This window comes from Empidonax traillii, unplaced genomic scaffold (assembly GCF_003031625.1).
Source record: "Empidonax traillii isolate 1590-97213 ecotype Southwest subspecies unplaced genomic scaffold, ASM303162v1 scaffold55:size2822071, whole genome shotgun sequence".
NCBI lineage: Eukaryota > Metazoa > Chordata > Aves > Passeriformes > Tyrannidae > Empidonax > Empidonax traillii.
In genome coordinates, this window is record NW_020955248.1 from 160,744 (window position 1) to 173,829 (window position 13,086).

General features: G+C 38.8%; 1 protein-coding gene across 10 annotated transcripts in view; it reads right to left on the reverse strand.

Moving 5' to 3' along the window:
* The window catches only part of TNRC6B (trinucleotide repeat containing adaptor 6B), a 144,561-nt gene that overhangs the window by 130,185 nt on the left and 1,290 nt on the right, over positions 1–13,086 (reverse strand). For 7 of the 10 annotated variants that reach the window (XM_027879369.1, XM_027879375.1, XM_027879372.1 and 4 more), the window contains exon 1: positions 12,568–12,713. The exons of the other annotated variants lie outside the window; for them this stretch is intronic. The gene's annotated coding sequence lies outside the window, so the exon portion shown is untranslated. Of the gene's footprint in view, positions 1–12,567; positions 12,714–13,086 lie in introns of those variants that run through there. 10 annotated transcript variants of the gene reach the window in all.

Sequence of the window (13,086 nt, forward strand, 5' to 3'; positions counted from 1 at the left end):
TTCTTGCCTGGGCTGCAAAGGAAAACTTTTTGCCAGGAAAGCAGATACACTTCGATTAGGTAGCCAGAGGAGAGGAAAAGGAAAAACAAACAAGAAATAACCCACCCACTCAAAACTTATGCACCATTCCTCTGAGAGAACAAAGCGGGGGACCACTCCTTCTTCCTCCAAGAACTATGACAGTTCTCAACCAAGTATTTATCAACTAACTACAACACTTACTTATGAGTTCAGGTACTCAGGCAGACAGAGATCTGACTTGGTCTCTGTTACCTTCCAATAACAGAAACAATTAATTCTGGCTTACATAAAGTCCTGCCCTGACAGGCTAGGACTGTATGCACCGACAGTGTAACACCCCAAATATTGTGTATGTATTTCTGGTTCCAATATAGTCAAGTGCAGCAATTTACTTAACCAGGTTATGGAATCTATGAAGCAGAAGAATATCCTGTACAGAAGTGGGACTTAGAAATTAGCTTTTTTCCCCTGTCAAGTATTTTTTACGGTGCTGCACATTATTTCACACTTGCTCACCAAGTTCTTCACTTACAGAAAATACCCCCTTTCTGGTCACCTCTCACATACACTGCCTCTGTACGAAGATCAAGACATCCCAGGTGCACCGAACAGAAACAGGCTGCTGCTACAAGGAAAACACTTTCTTAAAATTCTCCCCTCAACCTCCCATCCAAATCTGGAAAAACAGTAAACACTGGTAGCATGTGTGACAGACTCTCCTACTGACTATGAGATACAACAGAACAGTAGGAGGCTCTAAAAACATCATTTCTATTCACAACTGGGAAAAAACATGGGGTAAAACTGGTTTCTTGTATAAGAACTGAGAGAACACACACCACTGCATTCAAGGAAAGTGATTACATAATCCTACAATAATTCCTGAATATTGAATATTGTGTGTAAAAATGAATCTCATTACCTACCAAAAGTCGGGTATTTAAACCCATTTTGAAAGAATAACACAGCAGCAGCACTGCACTGGCTAACACTCAAGCCCATTTCAAAGCATTCATAGTCTGTCTTAACCACAGCTACCATTAAATACTTCAATTTTGGTTTTGTAAAACATAACCAACTTCCAGGAATGAAAAGAGGTCCAGAACTACTGGCTTACCACTATACATCCAAGTTCACATCACTAAAACCTAAATGTCCAGTTGTCGTTATTCAGGCACCATAAGAGAAAAGATTTGTTGTGAAGGTAATGAACAAGTGGCATTTCTCAAAATCCACTGCATCATCTTCTCGGCTACTACTCGTGCTTAATGTACAGCACTGACAAACTGTTCCTGTCTTCGGACTAGCTGCCATAAACCGAGTATTTTTCTCCTGATCTTCCAGCATTAACTAAGAGCTTTCTGGGAATGATTTCCATTCAAACAAGTTTTGACTAGAAACAGTACATTTGGTGATAAAAGGAAGTTTTTGCTCCCACTATGGTTTAACTGTCCCTTGATTAGTACTGGGAACCCTAGATTACCCTGGGTAGATGCTTTACAAAAGCAAACTTTAAAATTAAATTTATTTCTGACTTATCTGTGGGACGATTCTGATAAAGCAACCAAGAGCACACTCTGCTCAAGAGGCCTCAAGCTGTCTAAAAACAAAACAGCTGCTGACAGAACTATACAAAAACATCACATACCCAATTAGGATATTGGGAATTTGGCCTAAAATCACTCACAACTTCAAAAAAATACAGAAATATTTCATGTTTTTTCCATGTACAGCACACTGGCAGTCTAACAGTCATGACTATTCAGGACAACCCAGCTCTCACTGTGGTAGTTCTTTTCTGCTTTACTTCACTTTTCAAGACTTTTAAAGAGGAAAACATAACTCATAATCAGTTAGAAATAATGTGGTAGGAGGAGACATGTTACTGGTGCTTCAGAGAGGATTTATAACCTCTTTATTTCACATAGTTTAGAACAGTATCTTTGCATTGCTTAGGTGGAAGGAAATCCAGGAAGTATTAGTACTTGAAGGAAAAATGAACTAAAGATATCACTCTAAACAAAGCAGACAGGAAGAATTGGAAAAGGCAGAAATCCTCAAGCTCTTATTAAAAAAAACCAAAACAAACAAACAAAGAAGTCAGAGAATGGCACTGAGGAATGGCAGTCACATACTCCACAAAACCACTATGGTGTTCTACAGCAAAACATGACATGGGAAAAAATGTCCATTATGTTTAATTCAGTGTTAGCTGCACAACTTCAGATTTTGTTCAGTATTCATTCTCTTCAGTAATGTTTTTGGTAATACATGTAAAATGGCTCAGTGTTAATGTAGATATAACACAGCCAGTTTTAGCAAGATAAATAACTGTAACTTGGAATACCTATCATATACATTAGTCTGTACTGCTCTGCTAAGGCAATATGGGAATAGGAGGACTATACAGAAATTAAAGACAAAACACAAGTCCCACTTTACAGCACCTAAGTCTTTTTACATCAACAGTTCAAATATAAATTAGCAAACCACTTTTATAAAACAGAACATTCCTGAAGATGTCAGGGGTTTTTTTCCTAAATGGACAATTAAACAACATCATCTGCTCAAGAAAATCCAATCATTAGTGAGTTTGGTCTTTTTTATCTTTAAAGAATGTCTCCATTTTTAACTCAGGAGGAGATGAGAAACATGCAAAAGGATGCTTCTCAAATGGTCCAAAATCAGACTTTTTATTTAGAAAATCCTGTTTCTAGCCTTTGAGTCCAAAGACAATTTTGAAACATAAACTGGAGACAGAATATTGCATTGCCACCTTCCCAATGTTCCAAAACATTTACATAAACAACATTTAAGGTGCTAAATGTTCCTCTTCCCACTAAAGGAAAAGCAAATTGAAAAGTCTATTTTTAAAAATGTTTTGCTTGCATCTTTTTGCCACTTTCTACTACGCAAAGCAGCACAAAAATCCACTTCTTTCCTGCTCATACTACAGGAACCGTTAAAGGTTACAGTGAAAATAAAAGGTATTCATCTCTATTTTGCAGCAGCAGCAGCCTGTTGTACACTACATAGACAACACATCACTTCTCAACTGTGATCAAGGTTCTATCCCAACTATAATCAGCCCAAGGCTGCCAACTGGCTAAGTTTTCCTAAGTCCTTTGTGCTTTGTCCCACTCTGTCTTCTCGTTGAGACTGAAGCACATATACACACACACTTTACATACGTGTACACATAACGTGCGGACATACAACATTTATATGTAAAAGAACATCCTCAAAATTATTTCTGGTGGGTTTTTTTCCTTTTCTTCAAAGTCTTCCAACAGTCTATCACAACGGTTATGGAAACTATCAAACAGAGGTTGTTGGGAGTGCCCTTTATCTTAAATGACTAACAATGTCTTCTTGACAGTCAGCACCACGGTAAGAGTTATGGCGATCAGGACTGGAGCACCAAGGAATTAAAACACAGTGCGTTGAGAACACTGGCTGTTTCTGCCACTCCATATCAAAGTTCTATCCAGCCAAGAGATTTTTTTCAGCGAAGTTGGAAACATATTATCACTATAAAAACCCCTGCTCTTGGCAATTGTTTATCTGGGGTTCTATCAGGTCTTGCAATACATCGGTTTTCAGGCACAAAAAAGGGCTACTTCACACTGCAAATGCTGCTTCTACTTGATAATGGTAACAATGCTTGGAATCCCAATGGTACAACAGCAGTCATTACCATAAGTATTACAACTATCACGTTATTTGATGGTGCCCCAGTGGCAAAAATGGGAGGCAATCAACATACTCAAAATGCCAGCAACCCATGTATACTAGAATTCCTAATGATTCACCACTGCTGCAGCAACACCAGTGCAATGGTAGCAAGGCTTTATTTCAGGACACATGCAAAATGACAAAAAGTCTTCAGAATACAGAAACCCAGCATTTTCTAGAGGACAGATGAAGAGAAGGCGGGTGGATGTTACACTGGGCCAAAGAGCTGAAGCATTTTTCTCCATCTTAAGCAAAATGTTGTGATGAGAGAGAGGCCTACTTCTCAACAGCTCAACTTTAAACCTGAAAGCTATAAATAACTCCTTTACTGCTGATAATCCCAACAGAATCATCCCATCAGATTATTCATACCAAGAAAGTCATCTCAGGATCGAAGGTTTCCTTTTGAACCACAACTAACAGTTATCCAAGCCCTACGTAGCAGTATGTTTATCAAAGCCAGCAGTAGTAACTAAATTAAAACTGATAAGGTAGTAAGCCGACGTGTATAGGAAAGGGGAAGGGTGGCTTACTCACTGACAGCAACAGCAATTATGAGAGTTAAAGACAGCACTATTAAAAATCATTCACAGGCAAGACAGGATTGGGAGATACTGTGCCTTTCAAACTCTTCAGTTCTTACAATCTTCCTGTATTTAATGAGAAGAGTATTAAAGTACCCTCTGTTAAACTATGCTTTTGCTTTGCTTTTACAGTAAGAGCTGCATTGATAAGGAATTCACACCAGTGAGGCAGTACTCGTGCTAAGTCTTCCAGCAGTCACAGAGGCAGAGAGGCATGCCCTGCCATCCAGTGAGCTCTGAATCCCGGCACTGGACCCTGTAATGCAGGTTTGGATAGATGATTATAGTCACAATGAGCCAGGACAAAGCCAGGAGGAAGAAGGAAGGCCAATGCGGTGTAACGGAGAGCGAAGCTTAAATCGCAAATTTGTTTTGTTTTGGTTTTTTTTGGTGTTTTTTTGTTGCTGTTGTTGTTGTGGTGGTTTTTTTTTGTTTTTTCTAAACTTCAGTCTTCTGTAAGTTTAATTTGGAAAATATCAGGGTGTAATGTTCCATACTTATCACAGTTTTAACAATTAATAACAGAGGGAGTTGTTTTATACAAAGACTTTGACTTCCCGCTAACATGATTATGCATGCAGAGAAGTCCAAGATCTTAGCACTATTATTCTCAAAGAAAACAAATGCTGAGTTGTTAAGCAAATAATTCTAAACTATAATTGCAAACACCAACTTTCAACATAACCAGCTGCCAAGTAGAGCTTCATCAATATTTATAGCTTGACATCAGTCTGAATTGTACTTTTCAGCTATTTCTGCACCTAAGAAAGGAACAGGAAGCAAATTTTCAAAAATCTGGCTTACATCCAACAACGTTTTTCAATCTTCTTCAATGAAATGAGGCAACACGCTCATTTTTATGCCTATTTTCTTTTAAATTTAAAACCACAGTGAAAGTTATTACCAATACAATCTTCAACACCGCAATCTTTGATAAACCACTGAATAAACTACTTGCAAGAAGAGTTTAACACCTCCATGACAACTCATGTTCACAGTCAAGCTCTTCCACCATATTTAAAAACTTAATTCTTGAAATTTGTTCCTAGATTTGATGTTCATCCTTTATAAAATCTGAAAATGCAGTAATAATAATTACCGGTTATTTTTTGTTAACACTGTGTAAAACTAAAGTTACCTTTAGTTTATTTACATACCCAGCTGAGGCACATTAAGTTGATACAGACTATCCATACACAAGGCAGTACCAGTTCATCTAATTACCTAAACTGGTGAAAGCAACATTATCCAGCATTGGTTAAATACAGGTTTAGAGCTGGAGACAGAACAGACCAACTCTGTCACTGCATTCTTGCCCTGAGGCCATCAGTATCTAACACCATCAGGAGCGTTTTCCATGGCTTATTAGCCAACGTTAAAAGTGTTTGATACAATGGGATTTCTACCTTTTTTCTCCCCCTCAGACACTTCTCCACAAGCTAATTTACTTTTCAATCAACAGGAAGTCTTTCTCAGTTTGAATCCATGAATTGCCAGGGTCAGGGAAAAGAAAGCTGGATTTGAATATGAAAGTTGAATATGGAAGAACCAGAGAAGCTAAATTCCAACAAATGAGAATATTATCAGCCAGTTTTGGTTGCTTCTCTGAGTACTCTGAAAATTAAGATGGCCAAGAAAAGAAAATTATAGACAGCTAATTTACTGCAGCTAAAGAGTTAAAAAAGAGTGTGGAAAAGCCTAGCTGTGCAAAAAAAAACCCAAAAACCAACCAACCAACCAACCAATCAACCAACCAACCAACCCCCCCCCCCCAAAAAAAAACAACCAAAAAACCAAACCAAAACAAAAAAATTTTTCCCCTTTCAAGTACCGTTCAGCAAAGTCAGTGCCATCAGAAATGTGGGTGAGTTTCCTCTAACTTTTCATTAAATATAATAGAAATACTGAAAATCAGCTAAACTAACCTATTCTTCATGCTGCCACCACACCACCTGCAGAAAGTAGATGAGTGGATCCTGAAGCACCCAAACATTCATCCAAGCAAAAAGCACAGCCATATTAATAAAAACTCAATTTTAGCTTTAGTATCCCACTTTACTTTGAAGGGCTAGGAAGTACCTGAGCTGAGTCTGTGTGAAATCACCACAAAACAAAAGATACTTACTATGAGAACAGGAAAATACTAGTATAAAGACAGGATTAATTTTAAATGTGAGAATATATTAAATTGATTAAATTAATATTTTATTATATTTTTTGCAAAGTCAGTGAGAAATGGTCTGAAGCTTAATATCCCAAGCAAGCACTGTAGTTTGATTCTATCTTATTCTTGTTCTCATCAAAATAAGACTCCCCAGCTTTTTTAATCTGCAAGAACAGACACCTGGTACAACACAATTCAAATCCTACAAGGCAGAATCTCAGCCATTTGACAAACAGAAAAAGTTAAAAACTTTAATTTGAAACAGATTTTTTTTCAGAATGCAAATACATACGGAAGGATGTGAATTTAAGTTACAATGGCTGTAACAGTAAAACTTCCTGTGTGGACGCACATTTGTGCCAAAGTGTTCTTTTTTTTTAGCTTCTTACTTAGAAGCAGTTATGTGAAATTTAAAAAAAAGAAACCCAAATAACAAAATAGAAAACCCAAATACAGTTTTCAGAATAAGCATATTCCCAACAAAGTTAAATTGATGTATTTACAGCAATATAAGAATGTTATAACAACACCAACGTATCTGGGAAAAATCTCAACGCATAAAAATCCTAAAGAGGATCACAAAGAAATATACTAAAACCCATAAAAGTAGCTGATGATGTTTTAAAGCACCTATTTCATGCAACGTTTATTATGGCCTTCTTTGTTTAAGAGATTTTCAGCTGCTTCAGATCAAGGATGGATCCTAATTCATTTTAGATCGTGGGACACGTTCCCTTCCTCTATCTCAGAGACAAAATTTTTTAATCAAAACATTATACTAATGCTTTCTCCAAGTTTCTCATTGTTCCTCATGCTAGTTGCACCCACTAATACCATTATTTTATGGTTTCTCGTGTCACAGTGTCCAAGCAACAGAAAACCTCAAAAATACTGTGATTTAATCTCCTACAAAATATAACTTTTTAAGTCAGTGTTTCGATAAATCTAGCATTTAAATCACAAAGCTATGGTACTGCTGTATAAAAATCAGATTCTCCTCTCTGCTGTAGTAAGAAAATAAAATGTACTCTCTGGCATTTCCATCTTCTGCAGAAAGAGTTGTCAGATTATTTCTAAGGATGCCCAAATATCCCAGGAGAGAGTGAAAAGATTCTCAAACGCACAGGGGAAGAGCTGGACAACCTCAACCTGCGTCTCTTCCGCTCATAAGACAAAGTTTATAACTAGAGGATACTGGCATGGGGCTGCTGAGTAATTTGTATCTCTTGGCTGCAAGAAGCAGCAAGACAAGAGGGCCTATTCCCATTGGATCGCCCTAGGGCCAAAATATATTTAGTCCGCAGTAGACTGGCAAATCCCTGAAGAGTTCCTTCTACCCCCTGGAAGTGAACCCCTTTCCTACCACTCATGTGATACTGTCGTAAGATTTATGCAGAGAGGACACAGAGCCAGAAAAGTCAGTAAGGACGGCCTTGGAGCAGCCCAGGCATTCCTCAGTTCTGATCACGCAGAGATTTAATAGACCAGTCTTAAAACAAGAAGGCTGGCAAACAGCTTTCCAAACACTTTGCTTCTTGATTTTAAGTCATGTTTTCAAATTAACTTGTGAAACTTTCTCACAAAGTCTACTTTTGCCATATGAAGAACTTTTAGGTACAACCCAGTGGTTGCTGTAAAAAAAAAAAAAAAAAAAAAAAAAAAAAAAAAAAAAAAAAAAAAAAAAAAAAAAAAAAAAAAAAAAAAAAAAAAAAAAAAAAAAAAAAAAAAAAAAATTTTGAGCAGGAAAAACCCCTACAACCTTAGGATTCAAAATAATCAGAGGAACAGAAGGAAGCATTTTCAACTAGCAAAAGAGAGGCTAGAATATGAAAATCTTCAAATGTAACAGAAGAAAGTTAACAGTATTCATAAAAACTATGTTCTTTGTAGACTGCTACTAAATCCAAGGGCATAAATTTTTCTTATTGCAGAACAGACTTCATTCCAAAAAATTTAATACATTACTGAAAAACTTTATCACTAAAGTACTTTTCAAAAATCCGTCAAGAGTCATGGTAAAATTATGAAAATTAAATGGAAATAAAAATATCGATGACTTTTACTTCACCACTCATTTAGATGGATTAGAAGGCTTCTCCTCACACAAGCAACATGATATTATTGTATCACCTTCTGACTAATCCTTTGTCAGGTTATCTAAAATTATCAACTCTTTGTTTTGCAACTTTGCTTCTTATCCTTTCATCCGCTAATCAGCTTTTCAGCCTCCCATCTTCTGCCTGATAGCGTCAAAATATATTGATTACCAGTTTATATTTTACATTTATTCAGACCAGAGTGCTGTAGCACACAGCATGACTGCTGCCTTATTGTGCCTCCCATTTCTCCTAAGAGGCAGTATTTTTCTCCAGACTTAAAAGCTTAACTGGGCAAGAGCTGCTTTCAGATCCATTTTACTCTTTTAAATAGATATTTTAAAAATTTTAAACAGTGCAAGTTTCGGACAGAACATCAACTTGCTTCCCAGATTTTTTTCACAGAGGAACTATTGTGTTTTTTCTAATACACAGACATTAAATCAGGAAATACGTGCATGATATCCAATTTCAGAACTACTAAAGCTGGCAAGGCCCAGAAATGCAATCCGTACTGACTAGCTGAAACTGGAAAAGGTCATCTCCATAGCTCACTACATGGTAAACACAGAGAACATCCAAACTCCAACCACAACCCCTACACCCATGAAAACCCAGAAACCTCAGAACATTCCCTTACAACATGATGCAAACCATAATAAGTGTAAAAACACCCTCTCCTTCTTACCACTGTAAGAAGGCAAAGGGAAAAAATAAATTTAACATACTCACTGCCTACTGCTTCTAAAGGAGAAAAAAACACACCAACGCCTCGCAGCAAAGCATGTTTACATCCCTGAAGAAATAAAAAATAATGAGTAGAAAGAAGTGCAATGTGAAGGGATGAACAGTAGAGAAATGTAAGGAAGTATAAGAGTTTTACTACCTGCTGAAAGGGACAGGGAAGAGCAATCAGAGTATCCTGATTACCATTACCCCAGTCACCTCCCAAGCAGAAATACCAACAGGCAACTACTTGTCTGACAGTGACAGCTGGCTCAAGTACCAAAAAGTGTCCCTATTTTTATTAGCAGATAGGAGCAGAAAGTTTAGCTTGGATTCACAAGAAATTAAAACGAATTCTTCAGTCCATATTCCACATGCTGTTTGCTGAAAGGAGACCTTAGCATATACATTTTATCTAAAAAATGGAGAAAGACAGTAAATGTTGAGCTAAGGAAGACCGTCAGCAGGAATACGTGTCTTATTCTACCACACCTGGCCAACAGTTAGAAATATATGCTATTAACTGTTTGCTCAACATCTCTGCACTAAGTTCTTGCTATTAGAACTGAAGACCGACATCACCTTGCTATTGCTTCCCTAAGAAAGGGTAACATTTCACAAGCAAAATTATAACAAGGAAAGAAACTGATCAATGAAAGCAATTCCAGGGTAAACACATTTTATAAGCACTGAGGTGACAGAGAACTTTTAACTTTAAAGAAAGCCACTGGTATGTATGTACTAGTATCAGGTACTTCCCTGTCTTATTTATGTGCTAAACATGCTTAATTTATCCTGTGAAGACAAACAATGCCAGTTCATCACAAAAGGCACATCACACATAGAAAAATGCTGAGTGAAAAGTAAAACCCAGCGATAAGGAACTGAACAGCTGTAAGCTGAAAGGTACATTTTAAGTAGAAGTATTGCAGAATTTGTAAATTTTCAGTTTAGACAGAGTTTGTAAATTTTCAGTTTAGACAGAGTTTGTAAATTTTCAGTTTAGACAGAGTTTGTAAATCTAACAGCAGCACTAGAGAGCAGTTACTGAGGAAAGCCATTGCAAAAAAGCTGGAAAATGACTGCTAATTGTTATTACTGCACAAAGCAGACAATATCTACGTATAAAAAGACATTCCAAGAAAATAAACTCAATAATGTGACTAGAAGAGACTTTGCATCCAAGCATTCTGCAGAAAATAGAGAATAAAGTAACTGAACCATTAAGCAGACTATTAATAAACCCATTCAAGTCAATAACTAAGCTTCTTAGACTTATTCTATGATCTCCAGTTCATACTGCTTAATTGTAAATCCAGTCTTTTCTGTGAGCAGAAATACATCAGCTTTACTGAAGGGGGGGAAAAAAAGAAAAAAAAAAGAAAAAAACCACTCAAACCCCCAAGAGAACAAACACCATTTGAACATATTTTCAAATTTTTAATTCTATGCCAGCCCTTTAATTCTTTCCATCATTCTAGATGCAGCTATTCATTCCACTGTTCTAGATGCAGCTATCTCTGTATGACTTTTATTTTGCACTACTTCTGCAAAAAAAAAAGTTAATTTCTTAGTTCCTACTTCCTACAGAGGCAGATCTAACGTAAAATACACTATCTCAGAACTATGCAAAGTTCCCTCCTGAAGCTCTCTCCTCTTAACACCTCCAACATCAAGTTTTGATGATCAGATAGGCATCACCAAGCAAAGCCATGACACACCTTCCACCTAGATGTTCTGTTGGACTATTCAATCACACAAACTCTGGTAGATTATGCTTTTGCCTTTTTTTTTTTTTTAAGATTTTTAGTTTCAAACATTTGAACTTATTGTTTAAATGAAACTGTAGATTTCTAGCTAAAATTTGCACTATACAGAAAGTGCAGTAATGCATCAATTCAAAGCCTGTGTGATTAAAAAACACTGGTTTATCATTAAATTTTTTCCAGGACTTCTACATTACAGGATTAAAATTATTTCCTCTGAGCATCCCAATAACATAACCAAGATCAAGTTCACAAGGGAAGTATGCACATCAGAATTTTACCAATTAGCACTGAAGCTTCTGAGTTAATTCTCTACATACGAACAGTTTTACATAAAAGAGTGAATTTGCAAAACACCGACATGCAATATAGCTAACCAAGAAGAAAGTAAGAAGATGAATGATCACCTCACCTACCCTCTACAAAGGAAGCTGTGCCTGCACCTTACTGACCCAGAATTTCAGAGCAGAAAAGCCAACACACTTAATACCGCTCTGGGGCTCCCTTCCCCCATCCCCGGCCTCAACCTTTTGCAGGGACATTTCTTCGCTGCAGAACTGTCCAGTTATCCCTGCAACTCAGTTAAACTCAGGTGAAAATTCACCCTTACAAAACCTACCCTGAGGTTCATCTACATGACGGGCCTTGCACTAACCGTGGTGGAAAAGCTGGACCTTATCTTTAAATTCGGGACCTTGGATAACGCAGCAGATGAGAGCGTTCCCTCAGCGTCTCAACAGCACTCGTTCCAAGGAATCTGTACCATTAGAGAGAGTCACCACAGGAGAGGAGGGAATTACTGAGCAACTTCAGTGTGGGCAAACTAACTAAAAAGCTGCTTGAACTTGCACACGTATTTATTAATGCTACAAATCTAGGCAACTACCTCTACCACACTTGTAGCAGAAACTACAATCCAATACACATGGATAGTGATATTACTGGAAAACACTATGTAAACAGACCCTTCAGATCCGGAGCTATACTAATCCCCAAGACCTACTCACTATTTCGCAGCAAGATTCACAGCTTCTGTAGAGGATATAAATACAACACTGAACCCTAACAAGTCATGATTAAAAAACAGTTATTTTGAATTTTAAAAATCCCAAAAAGTTAACTTTATGAAGAGGTATCTTAACGAATGTTCTTAAGGGTAGTGAAATGTTAGCATGGAAAAATGAAGTAGCGTTTACAGCAGTAACCACGTCTACTTTAGTTAGGAAAACACTTTTGTTGATACTCAGCCCTATGCTGTAGTAGATACTCCTACATGCACTCTCATAAAGCAGATCTGAGCCTGCAAGATACCACGCTGCAAGCAGCGATTATACACAGCCAGCGAAGCGTCTCCAGAAACAAACATTCCCTCATTTTGCTACAAACAGCTGGGGAAACTTTTTTTTTTCCGCCCGGGACACACCTCTGAGCATGGTCCCTCCTCCCTCCCACCCACCCACCCACCGCATACACACATTTTAACCAGCATCACGTTCCACTCATCCAGTGAGCGCGGTTTGCAGTGCTACCAGCGCAACCTCGGCTCTGTCCCCGCGCTACAGCACTGTTTTTGGTTTTTTTCCCCAGTCACATCAGGGCTCCTCGGGGTCTCTCCGCCGCTCTATGCTTTGCCTGGCCTGGATGGTCCGGGGCCCTACGGGGAGACCCGGCGGGGGCTCGGGGGCGCAGCCGCGGCCGCACGTGAGGCGGGGCGGGGGCGGCGCTCGCCCGGCTGTGCCCCGGGACAGGCGCTCACCGGGGTCGGGCCGGAGCAGCGGCCGCGCCGCCGCCGCCGCCGGGGCAGCGCCCTTGAGCCGCCGCCGCTCGGGGCCCCTCCCGCCAGCCCAGCCCCCCCGGCCCTCCCCCGCCCCGCGGCACCGCGGCCCGGCGCCAGAGGCCCCTCGGAGGCGGCGCGAGGGTCCGCAGGGCGGGAAAGGCTCTGAGGGAGCCCCACGGCCGGAGCGCGGATAAGGAATAAGGAGGAGGGGGGGGGG